This window comes from Chiloscyllium punctatum, chromosome 18, assembly GCF_047496795.1.
Source record: "Chiloscyllium punctatum isolate Juve2018m chromosome 18, sChiPun1.3, whole genome shotgun sequence".
In the NCBI taxonomy this organism is placed as follows: domain Eukaryota; kingdom Metazoa; phylum Chordata; class Chondrichthyes; order Orectolobiformes; family Hemiscylliidae; genus Chiloscyllium; species Chiloscyllium punctatum.
The window spans coordinates 28306450-28332443 of NC_092756.1; the positions used below are offsets into that span (position 1 = coordinate 28306450).

General features: G+C 46.0%; 15 non-coding genes across 15 annotated transcripts; all 15 read left to right on the top strand.

Moving 5' to 3' along the window:
* The first annotated feature begins 2590 nt into the window (after nucleotides 1-2590).
* On the top strand, nucleotides 2591-2672 carry trnal-aag (transfer RNA leucine (anticodon AAG)). The gene has a single exon. It is a non-coding gene; the product is annotated as a tRNA-Leu (tRNA).
* Nucleotides 2673-5526: 2854 nt separating this feature from the next.
* Nucleotides 5527-5608, top strand: trnal-aag (transfer RNA leucine (anticodon AAG)). The gene has a single exon. It is a non-coding gene; the product is annotated as a tRNA-Leu (tRNA).
* A 1122-nt stretch (nucleotides 5609-6730) lies between these two features.
* trnav-uac (transfer RNA valine (anticodon UAC)) lies at nucleotides 6731-6803 on the top strand. The gene has a single exon. It is a non-coding gene; the product is annotated as a tRNA-Val (tRNA).
* Nucleotides 6804-8462: 1659 nt separating this feature from the next.
* trnal-aag (transfer RNA leucine (anticodon AAG)) lies at nucleotides 8463-8544 on the top strand. Its single transcript has one exon. It is a non-coding gene; the product is annotated as a tRNA-Leu (tRNA).
* Nucleotides 8545-9666: 1122 nt separating this feature from the next.
* On the top strand, nucleotides 9667-9739 carry trnav-uac (transfer RNA valine (anticodon UAC)). Its single transcript has one exon. It is a non-coding gene; the product is annotated as a tRNA-Val (tRNA).
* Nucleotides 9740-11408: 1669 nt separating this feature from the next.
* trnal-aag (transfer RNA leucine (anticodon AAG)) lies at nucleotides 11409-11490 on the top strand. Its single transcript has one exon. It is a non-coding gene; the product is annotated as a tRNA-Leu (tRNA).
* Nucleotides 11491-12612: 1122 nt separating this feature from the next.
* Nucleotides 12613-12685, top strand: trnav-uac (transfer RNA valine (anticodon UAC)). The gene has a single exon. It is a non-coding gene; the product is annotated as a tRNA-Val (tRNA).
* A 1669-nt stretch (nucleotides 12686-14354) lies between these two features.
* On the top strand, nucleotides 14355-14436 carry trnal-aag (transfer RNA leucine (anticodon AAG)). The gene has a single exon. It is a non-coding gene; the product is annotated as a tRNA-Leu (tRNA).
* Nucleotides 14437-15558: 1122 nt separating this feature from the next.
* trnav-uac (transfer RNA valine (anticodon UAC)) lies at nucleotides 15559-15631 on the top strand. Its single transcript has one exon. It is a non-coding gene; the product is annotated as a tRNA-Val (tRNA).
* A 1659-nt stretch (nucleotides 15632-17290) lies between these two features.
* trnal-aag (transfer RNA leucine (anticodon AAG)) lies at nucleotides 17291-17372 on the top strand. Its single transcript has one exon. It is a non-coding gene; the product is annotated as a tRNA-Leu (tRNA).
* Nucleotides 17373-18494: 1122 nt separating this feature from the next.
* On the top strand, nucleotides 18495-18567 carry trnav-uac (transfer RNA valine (anticodon UAC)). The gene has a single exon. It is a non-coding gene; the product is annotated as a tRNA-Val (tRNA).
* A 1669-nt stretch (nucleotides 18568-20236) lies between these two features.
* On the top strand, nucleotides 20237-20318 carry trnal-aag (transfer RNA leucine (anticodon AAG)). Its single transcript has one exon. It is a non-coding gene; the product is annotated as a tRNA-Leu (tRNA).
* Nucleotides 20319-21440: 1122 nt separating this feature from the next.
* Nucleotides 21441-21513, top strand: trnav-uac (transfer RNA valine (anticodon UAC)). Its single transcript has one exon. It is a non-coding gene; the product is annotated as a tRNA-Val (tRNA).
* A 1669-nt stretch (nucleotides 21514-23182) lies between these two features.
* On the top strand, nucleotides 23183-23264 carry trnal-aag (transfer RNA leucine (anticodon AAG)). The gene has a single exon. It is a non-coding gene; the product is annotated as a tRNA-Leu (tRNA).
* A 1122-nt stretch (nucleotides 23265-24386) lies between these two features.
* Nucleotides 24387-24459, top strand: trnav-uac (transfer RNA valine (anticodon UAC)). Its single transcript has one exon. It is a non-coding gene; the product is annotated as a tRNA-Val (tRNA).
* Nucleotides 24460-25994: the final 1535 nt, after the last annotated feature.

Below are 25994 nucleotides of genomic sequence, written 5' to 3' on the forward strand. Positions count from 1 at the left end.
TTGTTGCGAAACAGAGTCCTACGGTGACTCGACTCGTCGTTATTTGGTTTTCTGGCCAATGAGAAAATCGTTCCAATGTATTTCGATGTCATATGTTATTGAATTTCTCCCACTTCAGTCATTTCCGTCCTGGAGACATCGGAAGGGAAAGGTAATCTAATCGAGACTGTGATTGGTGAAATTCACTTTTTATGGCCCATTCTTATTATGTTCTTTCTTTGTCTCTTTGCAGCATTGTCTGGGAAGTGGTGGTGCACTCAGGCTCCAGTATGTTTGAAAGAGTAGTTTGGAATTGCCCTGTTGTTAGTTGTGTGATTACTGTATGGCTCATGCCCCCGGACTGTCTCACATTTAGCATTCATGCTCGCTGTGTCTGAAAATGCATTTGGTTTTCCAGTTTTGTTTGTGTTCCGTGTTAAATGCTTTCTGTTTTGCGATTCGCTCAATACATTACGAATTAACAGGGTTTCTGAGGTAACTTCCAGCTGAGAATCTGGGAAACTTTCACGGAGTATGGTCAGTCGGAGCAAAAGTAAGGAAGTCGTCTGTTTCTGCAGTGTTTCACAATGCTACCTTTCCCGTGAGCAGTCGAACAGACTAAATGATTTTGCCACAGACTGCGACGGTAAGCTCCGCAAAAACGTAATTCTTTAAAGCAGGTGTAAGCAACACAACGTTATTGGGGTACACCGCGTGGAAACAGACACTTCGGTGTATCTCGTCCATGCTCACCACATCGCCAAAATTAAACAAGTCCCATTAAACAACGAGCTAACGGAAACAGAAAGGTGAAAGGGAGAATGGCTTCAACTTTCAGTGCTGGATGCCACTGAGCTGCAGCGGGTGCGACCGAGGCTTGTTTCTGTAGTGTAGTGGTCATCACGTTCGCCTTACATGCGAAAGGTCCCCAGTTCGAAACTGGGCAAAAACTGCTTTGCTCTTCAACCGCAGCCTTTGACATCGACAAGAACGGAGCTTTCTTGCTTGCTTTCCCATCTGCAAACCTGCTTTCGAGTTTGCTTGAACAAATCTTCTCTCGTAGTGCAATGCAATTCCATTTAATTACTGTGCAAAGCATTGTAAAGTTTTTCTCCAACCTGTTTCCTATCATATGCCATTCTGTTTGAGAGTGTCGTTACCCCCTTCTGATCCTTCCACGAAAAGCATTACCGCATTCGCATTCCTGGCGCAGGCGGCCCGGTTCAAAGACAGGGAAGAAGCTGATGTGCTGGTGTCACAGTGCACCACGGATTCCTCAACTAGTCTGTCTGTCAAATGTATCCCAAAGTCGTCTCTGAAAGACCTCATTTGGAAGGTGTCTGTCGTTATTCAACGTGCGAGAATTGGCACCAGAGGTCCTGAATCATGTTTTGGAGCAGTTCGCACGTTAGTGGCTCATTCAATCAGCAACAGCAATGAAAAAAATTACACTCTCAGAGGAACCTCTGGACCTGTGCTTTCATAGCGTCGCTAGTATTAAGGTGCGCCCCGAGATCTAAGCCACGTTGGAACTGAAACGGAGGAATCGACAGAGAGGCGACAGAATGACATCGCATCCATTTGGTTTTCTTTACATCACTGACGAGCAGGAAAATGGAAACGGGGAGGGCGAGTGGGGAAGTGAGGCAGTTGCAGCTCTGGAGAACGTCCTTCTTTGTGATTCACTCAGCAACCAGAGACGTGACGGTGACTCAGGCGTGAGAGCTCTTCACATCGTGAACAAAAAGCAATCAAGGGCAGTTAGCACCTCTTCCGGAGTGGGGGTGGGGTGAGGTAATTACCTTTTGACTTCTGTTACTATGTTCAGAAACTGCCTTTTGGATTGAGGTGAACAGAAACTGCATTTCTAAAAAGCACCATGGAACTTGTTAAACTTTATTGAGTCGCGCTTTTTCATCGATTCACACACAGGTTTCCAACTCTTTTGGTATCGATGAGGCTCATGTCCAGGTGTGATAATCTCTGCAGCAAATTGCACGGTTAAGGTAAAAGGCAAGGAAAGTGACATCTCGAACCGGCCCCGAGGTCAGACCTTCCTCACAATGTAATCTGTCGTTCTCGGATTGTAATACTACCTCCGGTTTTAGGGTGGAACATTCTTTGGGAACCTTATTCTGCAAAACAGACACAGTGACTGAAACTATGCTGCACGGTATGATTTGGGACACGGCCTGCTCAGCTTTGTGCATTTTCCCTGTAGTCCGGTGTGTTTCATGTTCCGTGTAAACGTGAAAGTTGTCCTGTTTCGAGCAATGGGTGAAATCATTTAGCAAAGCAAGAATCGAAATTGCAGTAATGTCAAGTAGCTCATGGTAATTTGACCCAATCATAACCGATCATATATTCCCACGCACTCACAGATACATTTGTAGCTGAATCCAGTCTGAGAAGATAGACTCAGTTTACCAGTGATTTTTGTCTGGATTGATGGGCTATCGTTAAGTGCTGAGAAATTGATATTGTAGACGGGCACATCCCAGCAGCTGTGCGAGTCGGAGAGGGATCATTCAACCCTTTTCACGTCAGTTTGAATCTGTTGTTATGCAGGAACACAATTGGAAGTGCAAGAAAATGGACTCGCGGGCGTGCTGGTAGTGTGGCCGAGCGGTCTAAGGCGCTGGATTAAGGCTCCAGACTCGATAGAGGCGTGGGTTCGAATCCCACCGCTGCCATTTCTGCTGAACAGCTCCAACGGAACAGCTGGTTTAAATGCTGCTTCAATCCCTGCCTCATTTCTGTTTAAAACAGAAGAAAAATGAGTTTGCTTCCCGGGGAATTGACTGCGGTGTGGAAAAGTGCCGAATTTTCCAAAGTGTCTGTGCTGTCGTGATCGTGTTCGCTTCCCGCACGGAAAATCGCCAGCAGCTCTACTGTTGCTTTCTGTTCCAGGCAAGTTGAGCTTTTACTGGAACCGAATGGAGACTGTTATTTCATCGTTGTTGCGAAACAGAGTCCTACGGTGACTCGACTCGTCGTTATTTGGTTTTCTGGCCAATGAGAAAATCGTTCCAATGTATTTCGATGTCATATGTTATTGAATTTCTCCCACTTCAGTCATTTCCGTCCTGGAGACATCGGAAGGGAAAGGTAATCTAATCGAGACTGTGATTGGTGAAATTCACTTTTTATGGCCCATTCTTATTATGTTCTTTCTTTGTCTCTTTGCAGCATTGTCTGGGAAGTGGTGGTGCACTCAGGCTCCAGTATGTTTGAAAGAGTAGTTTGGAATTGCCCTGTTGTTAGTTGTGTGATTACTGTATGGCTCATGCCCCCGGACTGTCTCACATTTAGCATTCATGCTCGCTGTGTCTGAAAATGCATTTGGTTTTCCAGTTTTGTTTGTGTTCCGTGTTAAATGCTTTCTGTTTTGCGATTCGCTCAATACATTACGAATTAACAGGGTTTCTGAGGTAACTTCCAGCTGAGAATCTGGGAAACTTTCACGGAGTATGGTCAGTCGGAGCAAAAGTAAGGAAGTCGTCTGTTTCTGCAGTGTTTCACAATGCTACCTTTCCCGTGAGCAGTCGAACAGACTAAATGATTTTGCCACAGACTGCGACGGTAAGCTCCGCAAAAACGTAATTCTTTAAAGCAGGTGTAAGCAACACAACGTTATTGGGGTACACCGCGTGGAAACAGACACTTCGGTGTATCTCGTCCATGCTCACCACATCGCCAAAATTAAACAAGTCCCATTAAACAACGAGCTAACGGAAACAGAAAGGTGAAAGGGAGAATGGCTTCAACTTTCAGTGCTGGATGCCACTGAGCTGCAGCGGGTGCGACCGAGGCTTGTTTCTGTAGTGTAGTGGTCATCACGTTCGCCTTACATGCGAAAGGTCCCCAGTTCGAAACTGGGCAAAAACTGCTTTGCTCTTCAACCGCAGCCTTTGACATCGACAAGAACGGAGCTTTCTTGCTTGCTTTCCCATCTGCAAACCTGCTTTCGAGTTTGCTTGAACAAATCTTCTCTCGTAGTGCAATGCAATTCCATTTAATTACTGTGCAAAGCATTGTAAAGTTTTTCTCCAACCTGTTTCCTATCATATGCCATTCTGTTTGAGAGTGTCGTTACCCCCTTCTGATCCTTCCACGAAAAGCATTACCGCATTCGCATTCCTGGCGCAGGCGGCCCGGTTCAAAGACAGGGAAGAAGCTGATGTGCTGGTGTCACAGTGCACCACGGATTCCTCAACTAGTCTGTCTGTCAAATGTATCCCAAAGTCGTCTCTGAAAGACCTCATTTGGAAGGTGTCTGTCGTTATTCAACGTGCGAGAATTGGCACCAGAGGTCCTGAATCATGTTTTGGAGCAGTTCACACGTTAGTGGCTCATTCAATCAGCAACAGCAATGAAAAAAATTACACTCTCAGAGGAACCTCTGGACCTGTGCTTTCATAGCGTCGCTAGTATTAAGGTGCGCCCCGAGATCTAAGCCACGTTGGAACTGAAACGGAGGAATCGACAGAGAGGCGACAGAATGACATCGCATCCATTTGGTTTTCTTTACATCACTGACGAGCAGGAAAATGGAAACGGGGAGGGCGAGTGGGGAAGTGAGGCAGTTGCAGCTCTGGAGAACGTCCTTCTTTGTGATTCACTCAGCAACCAGAGACGTGACGGTGACTCAGGCGTGAGAGCTCTTCACATCGTGAACAAAAAGCAATCAAGGGCAGTTAGCACCTCTTCCGGAGTGGGGGTGGGGTGAGGTAATTACCTTCTGACTTCTGTTACTATGTTCAGAAACTGCCTTTTGGATTGAGGTGAACAGAAACTGCATTTCTAAAAAGCACCATGGAACTTGTTAAACTTTATTGAGTCGCGCTTTTTCATCGATTCACACACAGGTTTCCAACTCTTTTGGTATCGATGAGGCTCATGTCCAGGTGTGATAATCTCTGCAGCAAATTGCACGGTTAAGGTAAAAGGCAAGGAAAGTGACATCTCGAACCGGCCCCGAGGTCAGACCTTCCTCACAATGTAATCTGTCGTTCTCGGATTGTAATGCTACCTCCGGTTTTAGGGTGGAACATTCTTTGGGAACCTTATTCTGCAAAACAGACACAGTGACTGAAACTATGCTGCACGGTATGATTTGGGACACGGCCTGCTCAGCTTTGTGCATTTTCCCTGTAGTCCGGTGTGTTTCATGTTCCGTGTAAACGTGAAAGTTGTCCTGTTTCGAGCAATGGGTGAAATCATTTAGCAAAGCAAGAATCGAAATTGCAGTAATGTCAAGTAGCTCATGGTAATTTGACCCAATCATAACCGATCATATATTCCCACGCACTCACAGATACATTTGTAGCTGAATCCAGTCTGAGAAGATAGACTCAGTTTACCAGTGATTTTTGTCTGGATTGATGGGCTATCGTTAACTGCTGAGAAATTGATATTGTAGACGGGCACATCCCAGCAGCTGTGCGAGTCGGAGAGGGATCATTCAACCCTTTTCACGTCAGTTTGAATCTGTTGTTATGCAGGAACACAATTGGAAGTGCAAGAAAATGGACTCGCGGGCGTGCTGGTAGTGTGGCCGAGCGGTCTAAGGCGCTGGATTAAGGCTCCAGACTCGATAGAGGCGTGGGTTCGAATCCCACCGCTGCCATTTCTGCTGAACAGCTCCAACGGAACAGCTGGTTTAAATGCTGCTTCAATCCCTGCCTCATTTCTGTTTAAAAGAGAAGAAAAATGAGTTTGCTTCCCGGGGAATTGACTGCGGTGTGGAAAAGTGCCGAATTTTCCAAAGTGTCTGTGCTGTCGTGATCGTGTTCGCTTCCCGCACGGAAAATCGCCAGCAGCTCTACTGTTGCTTTCTGTTCCAGGCAAGTTGAGCTTTTACTGGAACCGAATGGAGACTGTTATTTCATCGTTGTTGCGAAACAGAGTCCTACGGTGACTCGACTCGTCGTTATTTGGTTTTCTGGCCAATGAGAAAATCGTTCCAATGTATTTCGATGTCATATGTTATTGAATTTCTCCCACTTCAGTCATTTCCGTCCTGGAGACATCGGAAGGGAAAGGTAATCTAATCGAGACTGTGATTGGTGAAATTCACTTTTTATGGCCCATTCTTATTATGTTCTTTCTTTGTCTCTTTGCAGCATTGTCTGGGAAGTGGTGGTGCACTCAGGCTCCAGTATGTTTGAAAGAGTAGTTTGGAATTGCCCTGTTGTTAGTTGTGTGATTACTGTATGGCTCATGCCCCCGGACTGTCTCACATTTAGCATTCATGCTCGCTGTGTCTGAAAATGCATTTGGTTTTCCAGTTTTGTTTGTGTTCCGTGTTAAATGCTTTCTGTTTTGCGATTCGCTCAATACATTACGAATTGACAGGGTTTCTGAGGTAACTTCCAGCTGAGAATCTGGGAAACTTTCACGGAGTATGGTCAGTCGGAGCAAAAGTAAGGAAGTCGTACGTTTCTGCAGTGTTTCACAATGCTACCTTTCCCGTGAGCAGTCGAACAGACTAAATGATTTTGCCACAGACTGCGACGGTAAGCTCCGCAAAAACGTAATTCTTTAAAGCAGGTGTAAGCAACACAACGTTATTGGGGTACACCGCGTGGAAACAGACACTTCGGTGTATCTCGTCCATGCTCACCACATCGCCAAAATTAAACAAGTCCCATTAAACAACGAGCTAACGGAAACAGAAAGGTGAAAGGGAGAATGGCTTCAACTTTCAGTGCTGGATGCCACTGAGCTGCAGCGGGGGCGACCGAGGCTTGTTTCTGTAGTGTAGTGGTCATCACGTTTGCCTTACACGCGAAAGGTCCCCAGTTCGAAACTGGGCAGAAACTGCTCTGCTCTTCAACCGCAGCCTTTGACATCGACAAGAACGGAGCTTTCTTGCTTGCTTTCCCATCTGCAAACCTGCTTTCGAGTTTGCTTGAACAAATCTTCTCTCGTAGTGCAATGCAATTCCATTTAATTACTGTGCAAAGCATTGTAAAGTTTTTCTCCAACCTGTTTCCTATCATATGCCATTCTGTTTGAGAGTGTCGTTACCCCCTTCTGATCCTTCCACGAAAAGCATTACCGCATTCGCATTCCTTGCGCAGGCGGCCCGGTTCAAAGACAGGGAAGAAGCTGATGTGCTGGTGTCACAGTGCACCACGGATTCCTCAACTAGTCTGTCTGTCAAATGTATCCCAAAGTCGTCTCTGAAAGACCTCATTTGGAAGGTGTCTGTCGTTATTCAACGTGCGAGAATTGGCACCAGAGGTCCTGAATCATGTTTTGGAGCAGTTCGCACGTTAGTGGCTCATTCAATCAGCAACAGCAATGAAAAAAATTACACTCTCAGAGGAACCTCTGGACCTGTGCTTTCATAGCGTCGCTAGTATTAAGGTGCGCCCCGAGATCTAAGCCACGTTGGAACTGAAACGGAGGAATCGACAGAGAGGCGACAGAATGACATCGCATCCATTTGGTTTTCTTTACATCACTGACGAGCAGGAAAATGGAAACGGGGAGGGCGAGTGGGGAAGTGAGGCAGTTGCAGCTCTGGAGAACGTCCTTCTTTGTGATTCACTCAGCAACCAGAGACGTGACGGTGACTCAGGCGTGAGAGCTCTTCACATCGTGAACAAAAAGCAATCAAGGGCAGTTAGCACCTCTTCCGGAGTGGGGGTGGGGTGAGGTAATTACCTTCTGACTTCTGTTACTATGTTCAGAAACTGCCTTTTGGATTGAGGTGAACAGAAACTGCATTTCTAAAAAGCACCATGGAACTTGTTAAACTTTATTGAGTCGCGCTTTTTCATCGATTCACACACAGGTTTCCAACTCTTTTGGTATCGATGAGGCTCATGTCCAGGTGGGATAATCTCTGCAGCAAATTGCACGGTTAAGGTAAAAGGCAAGGAAAGTGACATCTCGAACCGGCCCCGAGGTCAGACCTTCCTCACAATGTAATCTGTCGTTCTCGGATTGTAATGCTACCTCCGGTTTTAGGGTGGAACATTCTTTGGGAACCTTATTCTGCAAAACAGACACAGTGACTGAAACTATGCTGCACGGTATGATTTGGGACACGGCCTGCTCAGCTTTGTGCATTTTCCCTGTAGTCCGGTGTGTTTCATGTTCCGTGTAAACGTGAAAGTTGTCCTGTTTCGAACAATGGGTGAAATCATTTAGCAAAGCAAGAATCGAAATTGCAGTAATGTCAAGTAGCTCATGGTAATTTGACCCAATCATAACCGATCATATATTCCCACGCACTCACAGATACATTTGTAGCTGAATCCAGTCTGAGAAGATAGACTCAGTTTACCAGTGATTTTTGTCTGGATTGATGGGCTATCGTTAACTGCTGAGAAATTGATATTGTAGACGGGCACATCCCAGCAGCTGTGCGAGTCGGAGAGGGATCATTCAACCCTTTTCACGTCAGTTTGAATCTGTTGTTATGCAGGAACACAATTGGAAGTGCAAGAAAATGAACTCGCGGGCGTGCTGGTAGTGTGGCCGAGCGGTCTAAGGCGCTGGATTAAGGCTCCAGACTCGATAGAGGCGTGGGTTCGAATCCCACCGCTGCCATTTCTGCTGAACAGCTCCAACGGAACAGCTGGTTTAAATGCTGCTTCAATCCCTGCCTCATTTCTCTTTAAAAGAGAAGAAAAATGAGTTTGCTTCCCGGGGAATTGACTGCGGTGTGGAAAAGTGCCGAATTTTCCAAAGTGTCTGTGCTGTCGTGATCGTGTTCGCTTCCCGCACGGAAAATCGCCAGCAGCTCTACTGTTGCTTTCTGTTCCAGGCAAGTTGAGCTTTTACTGGAACCGATTGGAGACTGTTATTTCATCGTTGTTGCGAAACAGAGTCCTACGGTGACTCGACTCGTCGTTATTTGGTTTTCTGGCCAATGAGAAAATCGTTCCAATGTATTTCGATGTCATATGTTATTGAATTTCTCCCACTTCAGTCATTTCCGTCCTGGAGACATCGGAAGGGAAAGGTAATCTAATCGAGACTGTGATTGGTGAAATTCACTTTTTATGGCCCATTCTTATTATGTTCTTTCTTTGTCTCTTTGCAGCATTGTCTGGGAAGTGGTGGTGCACTCAGGCTCCAGTATGTTTGAAAGAGTAGTTTGGAATTGCCCTGTTGTTAGTTGTGTGATTACTGTATGGCTCATGCCCCCGGACTGTCTCACATTTAGCATTCATGCTCGCTGTGTCTGAAAATGCATTTGGTTTTCCAGTTTTGTTTGTGTTCCGTGTTAAATGCTTTCTGTTTTGCGATTCGCTCAATACATTACGAATTGACAGGGTTTCTGAGGTAACTTCCAGCTGAGAATCTGGGAAACTTTCACGGAGTATGGTCAGTCGGAGCAAAAGTAAGGAAGTCGTACGTTTCTGCAGTGTTTCACAATGCTACCTTTCCCGTGAGCAGTCGAACAGACTAAATGATTTTGCCACAGACTGCGACGGTAAGCTCCGCAAAAACGTAATTCTTTAAAGCAGGTGTAAGCAACACAACGTTATTGGGGTACACCGCGTGGAAACAGACACTTCGGTGTATCTCGTCCATGCTCACCACATCGCCAAAATTAAACAAGTCCCATTAAACAACGAGCTAACGGAAACAGAAAGGTGAAAGGGAGAATGGCTTCAACTTTCAGTGCTGGATGCCACTGAGCTGCAGCGGGGGCGACCGAGGCTTGTTTCTGTAGTGTAGTGGTCATCACGTTCGCCTTACACGCGAAAGGTCCCCAGTTCGAAACTGGGCAGAAACTGCTTTGCTCTTCAACCGCAGCCTTTGACATCGACAAGAACGGAGCTTTCTTGCTTGCTTTCCCATCTGCAAACCTGCTTTCGAGTTTGCTTGAACAAATCTTCTCTCGTAGTGCAATGCAATGCAATGCAATTCCATTTAATTACTGTACAAAGCATTGTAAAGTTTTTCTCCAACCTGTTTCCTATCATATGCCATTCTGTTTGAGAGTGTCGTTTCCCCCTTCTGATCCTTCCACGAAAAGCATTACCGCATTCGCATTCCTTGCGCAGGCGGCCCGGTTCAAAGACAGGGAAGAAGCTGATGTGCTGGTGTCACAGTGCACCACGGATTCCTCAACTAGTCTGTCTGTCAAATGTATCCCAAAGTCGTCTCTGAAAGACCTCATTTGGAAGGTGTCTGTCGTTATTCAACGTGCGAGAATTGGCACCAGAGGTCCTGAATCATGTTTTGGAGCAGTTCGCACGTTAGTGGCTCATTCAATCAGCAACAGCAATGAAAAAAATTACACTCTCAGAGGAACCTCTGGACCTGTGCTTTCATAGCGTCGCTAGTATTAAGGTGCGCCCCGAGATCTAAGCCACGTTGGAACTGAAACGGAGGAATCGACAGAGAGGCGACAGAATGACATCGCATCCATTTGGTTTTCTTTACATCACTGACGAGCAGGAAAATGGAAACGGGGAGGGCGAGTGGGGAAGTGAGGCAGTTGCAGCTCTGGAGAACGTCCTTCTTTGTGATTCACTCAGCAACCAGAGACGTGACGGTGACTCAGGCGTGAGAGCTCTTCACATCGTGAACAAAAAGCAATCAAGGGCAGTTAGCACCTCTTCCGGAGTGGGGGTGGGGTGAGGTAATTACCTTCTGACTTCTGTTACTATGTTCAGAAACTGCCTTTTGGATTGAGGTGAACAGAAACTGCATTTCTAAAAAGCACCATGGAACTTGTTAAACTTTATTGAGTCGCGCTTTTTCATCGATTCACACACAGGTTTCCAACTCTTTTGGTATCGATGAGGCTCATGTCCAGGTGTGATAATCTCTGCAGCAAATTGCACGGTTAAGGTAAAAGGCAAGGAAAGTGACATCTCGAACCGGCCCCGAGGTCAGACCTTCCTCACAATGTAATCTGTCGTTCTCGGATTGTAATGCTACCTCCGGTTTTAGGGTGGAACATTCTTTGGGAACCTTATTCTGCAAAACAGACACAGTGACTGAAACTATGCTGCACGGTATGATTTGGGACACGGCCTGCTCAGCTTTGTGCATTTTCCCTGTAGTCCGGTGTGTTTCATGTTCCGTGTAAACGTGAAAGTTGTCCTGTTTCGAGCAATGGGTGAAATCATTTAGCAAAGCAAGAATCGAAATTGCAGTAATGTCAAGTAGCTCATGGTAATTTGACCCAATCATAACCGATCATATATTCCCACGCACTCACAGATACATTTGTAGCTGAATCCAGTCTGAGAAGATAGACTCAGTTTACCAGTGATTTTTGTCTGGATTGATGGGCTATCGTTAACTGCTGAGAAATTGATATTGTAGACGGGCACATCCCAGCAGCTGTGCGAGTCGGAAAGGGATCATTCAACCCTTTTCACGTCAGTTTGAATCTGTTGTTATGCAGGAACACAATTGGAAGTGCAAGAAAATGAACTCGCGGGCGTGCTGGTAGTGTGGCCGAGCGGTCTAAGGCGCTGGATTAAGGCTCCAGACTCGATAGAGGCGTGGGTTCGAATCCCACCGCTGCCATTTCTGCTGAACAGCTCCAACGGAACAGCTGGTTTAAATGCTGCTTCAATCCCTGCCTCATTTCTGTTTAAAAGAGAAGAAAAATGAGTTTGCTTCCCGGGGAATTGACTGCGGTGTGGAAAAGTGCCGAATTTTCCAAAGTGTCTGTGCTGTCGTGATCGTGTTCGCTTCCCGCACGGAAAATCGCCAGCAGCTCTACTGTTGCTTTCTGTTCCAGGCAAGTTGAGCTTTTACTGGAACCGAATGGAGACTGTTATTTCATCGTTGTTGCGAAACAGAGTCCTACGGTGACTCGACTCGTCGTTATTTGGTTTTCTGGCCAATGAGAAAATCGTTCCAATGTATTTCGATGTCATATGTTATTGAATTTCTCCCACTTCAGTCATTTCCGTCCTGGAGACATCGGAAGGGAAAGGTAATCTAATCGAGACTGTGATTGGTGAAATTCACTTTTTATGGCCCATTCTTATTATGTTCTTTCTTTGTCTCTTTGCAGCATTGTCTGGGAAGTGGTGGTGCACTCAGGCTCCAGTATGTTTGAAAGAGTAGTTTGGAATTGCCCTGTTGTTAGTTGTGTGATTACTGTATGGCTCATGCCCCCGGACTGTCTCACATTTAGCATTCATGCTCGCTGTGTCTGAAAATGCATTTGGTTTTCCAGTTTTGTTTGTGTTCCGTGTTAAATGCTTTCTGTTTTGCGATTCGCTCAATACATTACGAATTGACAGGGTTTCTGAGGTAACTTCCAGCTGAGAATCTGGGAAACTTTCACGGAGTATGGTCAGTCGGAGCAAAAGTAAGGAAGTCGTACGTTTCTGCAGTGTTTCACAATGCTACCTTTCCCGTGAGCAGTCGAACAGACTAAATGATTTTGCCACAGACTGCGACGGTAAGCTCCGCAAAAACGTAATTCTTTAAAGCAGGTGTAAGCAACACAACGTTATTGGGGTACACCGCGTGGAAACAGACACTTCGGTGTATCTCGTCCATGCTCACCACATCGCCAAAATTAAACAAGTCCCATTAAACAACGAGCTAACGGAAACAGAAAGGTGAAAGGGAGAATGGCTTCAACTTTCAGTGCTGGATGCCACTGAGCTGCAGCGGGGGCGACCGAGGCTTGTTTCTGTAGTGTAGTGGTCATCACGTTCGCCTTACACGCGAAAGGTCCCCAGTTCGAAACTGGGCAGAAACTGCTTTGCTCTTCAACCGCAGCCTTTGACATCGACAAGAACGGAGCTTTCTTGCTTGCTTTCCCATCTGCAAACCTGCTTTCGAGTTTGCTTGAACAAATCTTCTCTCGTAGTGCAATGCAATGCAATGCAATTCCATTTAATTACTGTACAAAGCATTGTAAAGTTTTTCTCCAACCTGTTTCCTATCATATGCCATTCTGTTTGAGAGTGTCGTTACCCCCTTCTGATCCTTCCACGAAAAGCATTACCGCATTCGCATTCCTTGCGCAGGCGGCCCGGTTCAAAGACAGGGAAGAAGCTGATGTGCTGGTGTCACAGTGCACCACGGATTCCTCAACTAGTCTGTCTGTCAAATGTATCCCAAAGTCGTCTCTGAAAGACCTCATTTGGAAGGTGTCTGTCGTTATTCAACGTGCGAGAATTGGCACCAGAGGTCCTGAATCATGTTTTGGAGCAGTTCGCACGTTAGTGGCTCATTCAATCAGCAACAGCAATGAAAAAAATTACACTCTCAGAGGAACCTCTGGACCTGTGCTTTCATAGCGTCGCTAGTATTAAGGTGCGCCCCGAGATCTAAGCCACGTTGGAACTGAAACGGAGGAATCGACAGAGAGGCGACAGAATGACATCGCATCCATTTGGTTTTCTTTACATCACTGACGAGCAGGAAAATGGAAACGGGGAGGGCGAGTGGGGAAGTGAGGCAGTTGCAGCTCTGGAGAACGTCCTTCTTTGTGATTCACTCAGCAACCAGAGACGTGACGGTGACTCAGGCGTGAGAGCTCTTCACATCGTGAACAAAAAGCAATCAAGGGCAGTTAGCACCTCTTCCGGAGTGGGGGTGGGGTGAGGTAATTACCTTCTGACTTCTGTTACTATGTTCAGAAACTGCCTTTTGGATTGAGGTGAACAGAAACTGCATTTCTAAAAAGCACCATGGAACTTGTTAAACTTTATTGAGTCGCGCTTTTTCATCGATTCACACACAGGTTTCCAACTCTTTTGGTATCGATGAGGCTCATGTCCAGGTGTGATAATCTCTGCAGCAAATTGCACGGTTAAGGTAAAAGGCAAGGAAAGTGACATCTCGAACCGGCCCCGAGGTCAGACCTTCCTCACAATGTAATCTGTCGTTCTCGGATTGTAATGCTACCTCCGGTTTTAGGGTGGAACATTCTTTGGGAACCTTATTCTGCAAAACAGACACAGTGACTGAAACTATGCTGCACGGTATGATTTGGGACACGGCCTGCTCAGCTTTGTGCATTTTCCCTGTAGTCCGGTGTGTTTCATGTTCCGTGTAAACGTGAAAGTTGTCCTGTTTCGAGCAATGGGTGAAATCATTTAGCAAAGCAAGAATCGAAATTGCAGTAATGTCAAGTAGCTCATGGTAATTTGACCCAATCATAACCGATCATATATTCCCACGCACTCACAGATACATTTGTAGCTGAATCCAGTCTGAGAAGATAGACTCAGTTTACCAGTGATTTTTGTCTGGATTGATGGGCTATCGTTAACTGCTGAGAAATTGATATTGTAGACGGGCACATCCCAGCAGCTGTGCGAGTCGGAAAGGGATCATTCAACCCTTTTCACGTCAGTTTGAATCTGTTGTTATGCAGGAACACAATTGGAAGTGCAAGAAAATGAACTCGCGGGCGTGCTGGTAGTGTGGCCGAGCGGTCTAAGGCGCTGGATTAAGGCTCCAGACTCGATAGAGGCGTGGGTTCGAATCCCACCGCTGCCATTTCTGCTGAACAGCTCCAACGGAACAGCTGGTTTAAATGCTGCTTCAATCCCTGCCTCATTTCTGTTTAAAAGAGAAGAAAAATGAGTTTGCTTCCCGGGGAATTGACTGCGGTGTGGAAAAGTGCCGAATTTTCCAAAGTGTCTGTGCTGTCGTGATCGTGTTCGCTTCCCGCACGGAAAATCGCCAGCAGCTCTACTGTTGCTTTCTGTTCCAGGCAAGTTGAGCTTTTACTGGAACCGAATGGAGACTGTTATTTCATCGTTGTTGCGAAACAGAGTCCTACGGTGACTCGACTCGTCGTTATTTGGTTTTCTGGCCAATGAGAAAATCGTTCCAATGTATTTCGATGTCATATGTTATTGAATTTCTCCCACTTCAGTCATTTCCGTCCTGGAGACATCGGAAGGGAAAGGTAATCTAATCGAGACTGTGATTGGTGAAATTCACTTTTTATGGCCCATTCTTATTATGTTCTTTCTTTGTCTCTTTGCAGCATTGTCTGGGAAGTGGTGGTGCACTCAGGCTCCAGTATGTTTGAAAGAGTAGTTTGGAATTGCCCTGTTGTTAGTTGTGTGATTACTGTATGGCTCATGCCCCCGGACTGTCTCACATTTAGCATTCATGCTCGCTGTGTCTGAAAATGCATTTGGTTTTCCAGTTTTGTTTGTGTTCCGTGTTAAATGCTTTCTGTTTTGCGATTCGCTCAATACATTACGAATTAACAGGGTTTCTGAGGTAACTTCCAGCTGAGAATCTGGGAAACTTTCACGGAGTATGGTCAGTCGGAGCAAAAGTAAGGAAGTCGTACGTTTCTGCAGTGTTTCACAATGCTACCTTTCCCGTGAGCAGTCGAACAGACTAAATGATTTTGCCACAGACTGCGACGGTAAGCTCCGCAAAAACGTAATTCTTTAAAGCAGGTGTAAGCAACACAACGTTATTGGGGTACACCGCGTGGAAACAGACACTTCGGTGTATCTCGTCCATGCTCACCACATCGCCAAAATTAAACAAGTCCCATTAAACAACGAGCTAACGGAAACAGAAAGGTGAAAGGTAGAATGGCTTCAACTTTCAGTGCTGGATGCCACTGAGCTGCAGCGGGGGCGACCGAGGCTTGTTTCTGTAGTGTAGTGGTCATCGCGTTCGCCTTACACGCGAAAGGTCCCCAGTTCGAAACTGGGCAGAAACTGCTTTGCTCTTCAACCGCAGCCTTTGACATCGACAAGAACGGAGCTTTCTTGCTTGCTTTCCCATCTGCAAACCTGCTTTCGAGTTTGCTTGAACAAATCTTCTCTCGTAGTGCAATGCAATTCCATTTAATTACTGTGCAAAGCATTGTAAAGTTTTTCTCCAACCTGTTTCCTATCATATGCCATTCTGTTTGAGAGTGTCGTTACCCCCTTCTGATCCTTCCACGAAAAGCATTACCGCATTCGCATTCCTTGCGCAGGCGGCCCGGTTCAAAGACAGGGAAGAAGCTGATGTGCTGGTGTCACAGTGCACCACGGATTCCTCAACTAGTCTGTCTGTCAAATGTATCCCAAAGTCGTCTCTGAAAGACCTCATTTGGAAGGTGTCTGTCGTTATTCAACGTGCGAGAATTGGCACCAGAGGTCCTGAATCATGTTTTGGAGCAGTTCGCACGTTAGTGGCTCATTCAATCAGCAACAGCAATGAAAAAAATTACACTCTCAGAGGAACCTCTGGACCTGTGCTTTCATAGCGTCGCTAGTATTAAGGTGCGCCCCGAGATCTAAGCCACGTTGGAACTGAAACGGAGGAATCGACAGAGAGGCGACAGAATGACATCGCATCCATTTGGTTTTCTTTACATCACTGACGAGCAGGAAAATGGAAACGGGGAGGGCGAGTGGGGAAGTGAGGCAGATGCAGCTCTGGAGAACGTCCTTCTTTGTGATTCACTCAGCAACCAGAGACGTGACGGTGACTCAGGCGTGAGAGCTCTTCACATCGTGAACAAAAAGCAATCAAGGGCAGTTAGCACCTCTTCCGGAGTGGGGGTGGGGTGAGGTAATTACCTTCTGACTTCTGTTACTATGTTCAGAAACTGCCTTTTGGATTGAGGTGAACAGAAACTGCATTTCTAAAAAGCACCATGGAACTTGTTAAACTTTATTGAGTCGCGCTTTTTCATCGATTCACACACAGGTTTCCAACTCTTTTGGTATCGATGAGGCTCATGTCCAGGTGGGATAATCTCTGCAGCAAATTGCACGGTTAAGGTAAAAGGCAAGGAAAGTGACATCTCGAACCGGCCCCGAGGTCAGACCTTCCTCACAATGTAATCTGTCGTTCTCGGATTGTAATGCTACCTCCGGTTTTAGGGTGGAACATTCTTTGGGAACCTTATTCTGCAAAACAGACACAGTGACTGAAACTATGCTGCACGGTATGATTTGGGACACGGCCTGCTCAGCTTTGTGCATTTTCCCTGTAGTCCGGTGTGTTTCATGTTCCGTGTAAACGTGAAAGTTGTCCTGTTTCGAACAATGGGTGAAATCATTTAGCAAAGCAAGAATCGAAATTGCAGTAATGTCAAGTAGCTCATGGTAATTTGACCCAATCATAACCGATCATATATTCCCACGCACTCACAGATACATTTGTAGCTGAATCCAGTCTGAGAAGATAGACTCAGTTTACCAGTGATTTTTGTCTGGATTGATGGGCTATCGTTAACTGCTGAGAAATTGATATTGTAGACGGGCACATCCCAGCAGCTGTGCGAGTCGGAGAGGGATCATTCAACCCTTTTCACGTCAGTTTGAATCTGTTGTTATGCAGGAACACAATTGGAAGTGCAAGAAAATGAACTCGCGGGCGTGCTGGTAGTGTGGCCGAGCGGTCTAAGGCGCTGGATTAAGGCTCCAGACTCGATAGAGGCGTGGGTTCGAATCCCACCGCTGCCATTTCTGCTGAACAGCTCCAACGGAACAGCTGGTTTAAATGCTGCTTCAATCCCTGCCTCATTTCTCTTTAAAAGAGAAGAAAAATGAGTTTGCTTCCCGGGGAATTGACTGCGGTGTGGAAAAGTGCCGAATTTTCCAAAGTGTCTGTGCTGTCGTGATCGTGTTCGCTTCCCGCACGGAAAATCGCCAGCAGCTCTACTGTTGCTTTCTGTTCCAGGCAAGTTGAGCTTTTACTGGAACCGATTGGAGACTGTTATTTCATCGTTGTTGCGAAACAGAGTCCTACGGTGACTCGACTCGTCGTTATTTGGTTTTCTGGCCAATGAGAAAATCGTTCCAATGTATTTCGATGTCATATGTTATTGAATTTCTCCCACTTCAGTCATTTCCGTCCTGGAGACATCGGAAGGGAAAGGTAATCTAATCGAGACTGTGATTGGTGAAATTCACTTTTTATGGCCCATTCTTATTATGTTCTTTCTTTGTCTCTTTGCAGCATTGTCTGGGAAGTGGTGGTGCACTCAGGCTCCAGTATGTTTGAAAGAGTAGTTTGGAATTGCCCTGTTGTTAGTTGTGTGATTACTGTATGGCTCATGCCCCCGGACTGTCTCACATTTAGCATTCATGCTCGCTGTGTCTGAAAATGCATTTGGTTTTCCAGTTTTGTTTGTGTTCCGTGTTAAATGCTTTCTGTTTTGCGATTCGCTCAATACATTACGAATTGACAGGGTTTCTGAGGTAACTTCCAGCTGAGAATCTGGGAAACTTTCACGGAGTATGGTCAGTCGGAGCAAAAGTAAGGAAGTCGTACGTTTCTGCAGTGTTTCACAATGCTACCTTTCCCGTGAGCAGTCGAACAGACTAAATGATTTTGCCACAGACTGCGACGGTAAGCTCCGCAAAAACGTAATTCTTTAAAGCAGGTGTAAGCAACACAACGTTATTGGGGTACACCGCGTGGAAACAGACACTTCGGTGTATCTCGTCCATGCTCACCACATCGCCAAAATTAAACAAGTCCCATTAAACAACGAGCTAACGGAAACAGAAAGGTGAAAGGGAGAATGGCTTCAACTTTCAGTGCTGGATGCCACTGAGCTGCAGCGGGGGCGACCGAGGCTTGTTTCTGTAGTGTAGTGGTCATCACGTTCGCCTTACACGCGAAAGGTCCCCAGTTCGAAACTGGGCAGAAACTGCTTTGCTCTTCAACCGCAGCCTTTGACATCGACAAGAACGGAGCTTTCTTGCTTGCTTTCCCATCTGCAAACCTGCTTTCGAGTTTGCTTGAACAAATCTTCTCTCGTAGTGCAATGCAATGCAATGCAATTCCATTTAATTACTGTACAAAGCATTGTAAAGTTTTTCTCCAACCTGTTTCCTATCATATGCCATTCTGTTTGAGAGTGTCGTTACCCCCTTCTGATCCTTCCACGAAAAGCATTACCGCATTCGCATTCCTTGCGCAGGCGGCCCGGTTCAAAGACAGGGAAGAAGCTGATGTGCTGGTGTCACAGTGCACCACGGATTCCTCAACTAGTCTGTCTGTCAAATGTATCCCAAAGTCGTCTCTGAAAGACCTCATTTGGAAGGTGTCTGTCGTTATTCAACGTGCGAGAATTGGCACCAGAGGTCCTGAATCATGTTTTGGAGCAGTTCGCACGTTAGTGGCTCATTCAATCAGCAACAGCAATGAAAAAAATTACACTCTCAGAGGAACCTCTGGACCTGTGCTTTCATAGCGTCGCTAGTATTAAGGTGCGCCCCGAGATCTAAGCCACGTTGGAACTGAAACGGAGGAATCGACAGAGAGGCGACAGAATGACATCGCATCCATTTGGTTTTCTTTACATCACTGACGAGCAGGAAAATGGAAACGGGGAGGGCGAGTGGGGAAGTGAGGCAGTTGCAGCTCTGGAGAACGTCCTTCTTTGTGATTCACTCAGCAACCAGAGACGTGACGGTGACTCAGGCGTGAGAGCTCTTCACATCGTGAACAAAAAGCAATCAAGGGCAGTTAGCACCTCTTCCGGAGTGGGGGTGGGGTGAGGTAATTACCTTCTGACTTCTGTTACTATGTTCAGAAACTGCCTTTTGGATTGAGGTGAACAGAAACTGCATTTCTAAAAAGCACCATGGAACTTGTTAAACTTTATTGAGTCGCGCTTTTTCATCGATTCACACACAGGTTTCCAACTCTTTTGGTATCGATGAGGCTCATGTCCAGGTGTGATAATCTCTGCAGCAAATTGCACGGTTAAGGTAAAAGGCAAGGAAAGTGACATCTCGAACCGGCCCCGAGGTCAGACCTTCCTCACAATGTAATCTGTCGTTCTCGGATTGTAATGCTACCTCCGGTTTTAGGGTGGAACATTCTTTGGGAACCTTATTCTGCAAAACAGACACAGTGACTGAAACTATGCTGCACGGTATGATTTGGGACACGGCCTGCTCAGCTTTGTGCATTTTCCCTGTAGTCCGGTGTGTTTCATGTTCCGTGTAAACGTGAAAGTTGTCCTGTTTCGAGCAATGGGTGAAATCATTTAGCAAAGCAAGAATCGAAATTGCAGTAATGTCAAGTAGCTCATGGTAATTTGACCCAATCATAACCGATCATATATTCCCACGCACTCACAGATACATTTGTAGCTGAATCCAGTCTGAGAAGATAGACTCAGTTTACCAGTGATTTTTGTCTGGATTGATGGGCTATCGTTAACTGCTGAGAAATTGATATTGTAGACGGGCACATCCCAGCAGCTGTGCGAGTCGGAAAGGGATCATTCAACCCTTTTCACGTCAGTTTGAATCTGTTGTTATGCAGGAACACAATTGGAAGTGCAAGAAAATGAACTCGCGGGCGTGCTGGTAGTGTGGCCGAGCGGTCTAAGGCGCTGGATTAAGGCTCCAGACTCGATAGAGGCGTGGGTTCGAATCCCACCGCTGCCATTTCTGCTGAACAGCTCCAACGGAACAGCTGGTTTAAATGCTGCTTCAATCCCTGCCTCATTTCTGTTTAAAAGAGAAGAAAAATGAGTTTGCTTCCCGGGGAATTGACTGCGGTGTGGAAAAGTGCCGAATTTTCCAAAGTGTCTGTGCTGTCGTGATCGTGTTCGCTTCCCGCACGGAAAATCGCCAGCAGCTCTACTGTTGCTTTCTGTTCCAGGCAAGTTGAGCTTTTACTGGAACCGAATGGAGACTGTTATTTCATCGTTGTTGCGAAACAGAGTCCTACGGTGACTCGACTCGTCGTTATTTGGTTTTCTGGCCAATGAGAAAATCGTTCCAATGTATTTCGATGTCATATGTTATTGAATTTCTCCCACTTCAGTCATTTCCGTCCTGGAGACATCGGAAGGGAAAGGTAATCTAATCGAGACTGTGATTGGTGAAATTCACTTTTTATGGCCCATTCTTATTATGTTCTTTCTTTGTCTCTTTGCAGCATTGTCTGGGAAGTGGTGGTGCACTCAGGCTCCAGTATGTTTGAAAGAGTAGTTTGGAATTGCCCTGTTGTTAGTTGTGTGATTACTGTATGGCTCATGCCCCCGGACTGTCTCACATTTAGCATTCATGCTCGCTGTGTCTGAAAATGCATTTGGTTTTCCAGTTTTGTTTGTGTTCCGTGTTAAATGCTTTCTGTTTTGCGATTCGCTCAATACATTACGAATTGACAGGGTTTCTGAGGTAACTTCCAGCTGAGAATCTGGGAAACTTTCACGGAGTATGGTCAGTCGGAGCAAAAGTAAGGAAGTCGTACGTTTCTGCAGTGTTTCACAATGCTACCTTTCCCGTGAGCAGTCGAACAGACTAAATGATTTTGCCACAGACTGCGACGGTAAGCTCCGCAAAAACGTAATTCTTTAAAGCAGGTGTAAGCAACACAACGTTATTGGGGTACACCGCGTGGAAACAGACACTTCGGTGTATCTCGTCCATGCTCACCACATCGCCAAAATTAAACAAGTCCCATTAAACAACGAGCTAACGGAAACAGAAAGGTGAAAGGGAGAATGGCTTCAACTTTCAGTGCTGGATGCCACTGAGCTGCAGCGGGGGCGACCGAGGCTTGTTTCTGTAGTGTAGTGGTCATCACGTTCGCCTTACACGCGAAAGGTCCCCAGTTCGAAACTGGGCAGAAACTGCTTTGCTCTTCAACCGCAGCCTTTGACATCGACAAGAACGGAGCTTTCTTGCTTGCTTTCCCATCTGCAAACCTGCTTTCGAGTTTGCTTGAACAAATCTTCTCTCGTAGTGCAATGCAATGCAATGCAATTCCATTTAATTACTGTACAAAGCATTGTAAAGTTTTTCTCCAACCTGTTTCCTATCATATGCCATTCTGTTTGAGAGTGTCGTTACCCCCTTCTGATCCTTCCACGAAAAGCATTACCGCATTCGCATTCCTTGCGCAGGCGGCCCGGTTCAAAGACAGGGAAGAAGCTGATGTGCTGGTGTCACAGTGCACCACGGATTCCTCAACTAGTCTGTCTGTCAAATGTATCCCAAAGTCGTCTCTGAAAGACCTCATTTGGAAGGTGTCTGTCGTTATTCAACGTGCGAGAATTGGCACCAGAGGTCCTGAATCATGTTTTGGAGCAGTTCGCACGTTAGTGGCTCATTCAATCAGCAACAGCAATGAAAAAAATTACACTCTCAGAGGAACCTCTGGACCTGTGCTTTCATAGCGTCGCTAGTATTAAGGTGCGCCCCGAGATCTAAGCCACGTTGGAACTGAAACGGAGGAATCGACAGAGAGGCGACAGAATGACATCGCATCCATTTGGTTTTCTTTACATCACTGACGAGCAGGAAAATGGAAACGGGGAGGGCGAGTGGGGAAGTGAGGCAGTTGCAGCTCTGGAGAACGTCCTTCTTTGTGATTCACTCAGCAACCAGAGACGTGACGGTGACTCAGGCGTGAGAGCTCTTCACATCGTGAACAAAAAGCAATCAAGGGCAGTTAGCACCTCTTCCGGAGTGGGGGTGGGGTGAGGTAATTACCTTCTGACTTCTGTTACTATGTTCAGAAACTGCCTTTTGGATTGAGGTGAACAGAAACTGCATTTCTAAAAAGCACCATGGAACTTGTTAAACTTTATTGAGTCGCGCTTTTTCATCGATTCACACACAGGTTTCCAACTCTTTTGGTATCGATGAGGCTCATGTCCAGGTGTGATAATCTCTGCAGCAAATTGCACGGTTAAGGTAAAAGGCAAGGAAAGTGACATCTCGAACCGGCCCCGAGGTCAGACCTTCCTCACAATGTAATCTGTCGTTCTCGGATTGTAATGCTACCTCCGGTTTTAGGGTGGAACATTCTTTGGGAACCTTATTCTGCAAAACAGACACAGTGACTGAAACTATGCTGCACGGTATGATTTGGGACACGGCCTGCTCAGCTTTGTGCATTTTCCCTGTAGTCCGGTGTGTTTCATGTTCCGTGTAAACGTGAAAGTTGTCCTGTTTCGAGCAATGGGTGAAATCATTTAGCAAAGCAAGAATCGAAATTGCAGTAATGTCAAGTAGCTCATGGTAATTTGACCCAATCATAACCGATCATATATTCCCACGCACTCACAGATACATTTGTAGCTGAATCCAGTCTGAGAAGATAGACTCAGTTTACCAGTGATTTTTGTCTGGATTGATGGGCTATCGTTAACTGCTGAGAAATTGATATTGTAGACGGGCACATCCCAGCAGCTGTGCGAGTCGGAAAGGGATCATTCAACCCTTTTCACGTCAGTTTGAATCTGTTGTTATGCAGGAACACAATTGGAAGTGCAAGAAAATGAACTCGCGGGCGTGCTGGTAGTGTGGCCGAGCGGTCTAAGGCGCTGGATTAAGGCTCCAGACTCGATAGAGGCGTGGGTTCGAATCCCACCGCTGCCATTTCTGCTGAACAGCTCCAACGGAACAGCTAGTTTAAATGCTGCTTCAATCCCTGCCTCATTTCTGTTTAAAAGAGAAGAAAAATGAGTTTGCTTCCCGGGGAATTGACTGCGGTGTGGAAAAGTGCCGAATTTTCCAAAGTGTCTGTGCTGTCGTGATCGTGTTCGCTTCCCGCACGGAAAATCGCCAGCAGCTCTACTGTTGCTTTCTGTTCCAGGCAAGTTGAGCTTTTACTGGAACCGAATGGAGACTGTTATTTCATCGTTGTTGCGAAACAGAGTCCTACGGTGACTCGACTCGTCGTTATTTGGTTTTCTGGCCAATGAGAAAATCGTTCCAATGTATTTCGATGTCATATGTTATTGAATTTCTCCCACTTCAGTCATTTCCGTCCTGGAGACATCGGAAGGGAAAGGTAATCTAATCGAGACTGTGATTGGTGAAATTCACTTTTTATGGCCCATTCTTATTATGTTCTTTCTTTGTCTCTTTGCAGCATTGTCTGGGAAGTGGTGGTGCACTCAGGCTCCAGTATGTTTGAAAGAGTAGTTTGGAATTGCCCTGTTGTTAGTTGTGTGATTACTGTATGGCTCATGCCCCCGGACTGTCTCACATTTAGCATTCATGCTCGCTGTGTCTGAAAATGCATTTGGTTTTCCAGTTTTGTTTGTGTTCCGTGTTAAATGCTTTCTGTTTTGCGATTCGCTCAATACATTACGAATTAACAGGGTTTCTGAGGTAACTTCCAGCTGAGAATCTGGGAAACTTTCACGGAGTATGGTCAGTCGGAGCAAAAGTAAGGAAGTCGTACGTTTCTGCAGTGTTTCACAATGCTACCTTTCCCGTGAGCAGTCGAACAGACTAAATGATTTTGCCACAGACTGCGACGGTAAGCTCCGCAAAAACGTAATTCTTTAAAGCAGGTGTAAGCAACACAACGTTATTGGGGTACACCGCGTGGAAACAGACACTTCGGTGTATCTCGTCCATGCTCACCACATCGCCAAAATTAAACAAGTCCCATTAAACAACGAGCTAACGGAAACAGAAAGGTGAAAGGTAGAATGGCTTCAACTTTCAGTGCTGGATGCCACTGAGCTGCAGCGGGGGCGACCGAGGCTTGTTTCTGTAGTGTAGTGGTCATCGCGTTCGCCTTACACGCGAAAGGTCCCCAGTTCGAAACTGGGCAGAAACTGCTTTGCTCTTCAACCGCAGCCTTTGACATCGACAAGAACGGAGCTTTCTTGCTTGCTTTCCCATCTGCAAACCTGCTTTCGAGTTTGCTTGAACAAATCTTCTCTCGTAGTGCAATGCAATTCCATTTAATTACTGTGCAAAGCATTGTAAAGTTTTTCTCCAACCTGTTTCCTATCATATGCCATTCTGTTTGAGAGTGTCGTTACCCCCTTCTGATCCTTCCACGAAAAGCATTACCGCATTCGCATTCCTTGCGCAGGCGGCCCGGTTCAAAGACAGGGAAGAAGCTGATGTGCTGGTGTCACAGTGCACCACGGATTCCTCAACTAGTCTGTCTGTCAAATGTATCCCAAAGTCGTCTCTGAAAGACCTCATTTGGAAGGTGTCTGTCGTTATTCAACGTGCGAGAATTGGCACCAGAGGTCCTGAATCATGTTTTGGAGCAGTTCGCACGTTAGTGGCTCATTCAATCAGCAACAGCAATGAAAAAAATTACACTCTCAGAGGAACCTCTGGACCTGTGCTTTCATAGCGTCGCTAGTATTAAGGTGCGCCCCGAGATCTAAGCCACGTTGGAACTGAAACGGAGGAATCGACAGAGAGGCGACAGAATGACATCGCATCCATTTGGTTTTCTTTACATCACTGACGAGCAGGAAAATGGAAACGGGGAGGGCGAGTGGGGAAGTGAGGCAGATGCAGCTCTGGAGAACGTCCTTCTTTGTGATTCACTCAGCAACCAGAGACGTGACGGTGACTCAGGCGTGAGAGCTCTTCACATCGTGAACAAAAAGCAATCAAGGGCAGTTAGCACCTCTTCCGGAGTGGGGGTGGGGTGAGGTAATTACCTTCTGACTTCTGTTACTATGTTCAGAAACTGCCTTTTGGATTGAGGTGAACAGAAACTGCATTTCTAAAAAGCACCATGGAACTTGTTAAACTTTATTGAGTCGCGCTTTTTCATCGATTCACACACAGGTTTCCAACTCTTTTGGTATCGATGAGGCTCATGTCCAGGTGGGATAATCTCTGCAGCAAATTGCACGGTTAAGGTAAAAGGCAAGGAAAGTGACATCTCGAACCGGCCCCGAGGTCAGACCTTCCTCACAATGTAATCTGTCGTTCTCGGATTGTAATGCTACCTCCGGTTTTAGGGTGGAACATTCTTTGGGAACCTTATTCTGCAAAACAGACACAGTGACTGAAACTATGCTGCACGGTATGATTTGGGACACGGCCTGCTCAGCTTTGTGCATTTTCCCTGTAGTCCGGTGTGTTTCATGTTCCGTGTAAACGTGAAAGTTGTCCTGTTTCGAGCAATGGGTGAAATCATTTAGCAAAGCAAGAATCGAAATTGCAGTAATGTCAAGTAGCTCATGGTAATTTGACCCAATCATAACCGATCATATATTCCCACGCACTCACAGATACATTTGTAGCTGAATCCAGTCTGAGAAGATAGACTCAGTTTACCAGTGATTTTTGTCTGGATTGATGGGCTATCGTTAACTGCTGAGAAATTGATATTGTAGA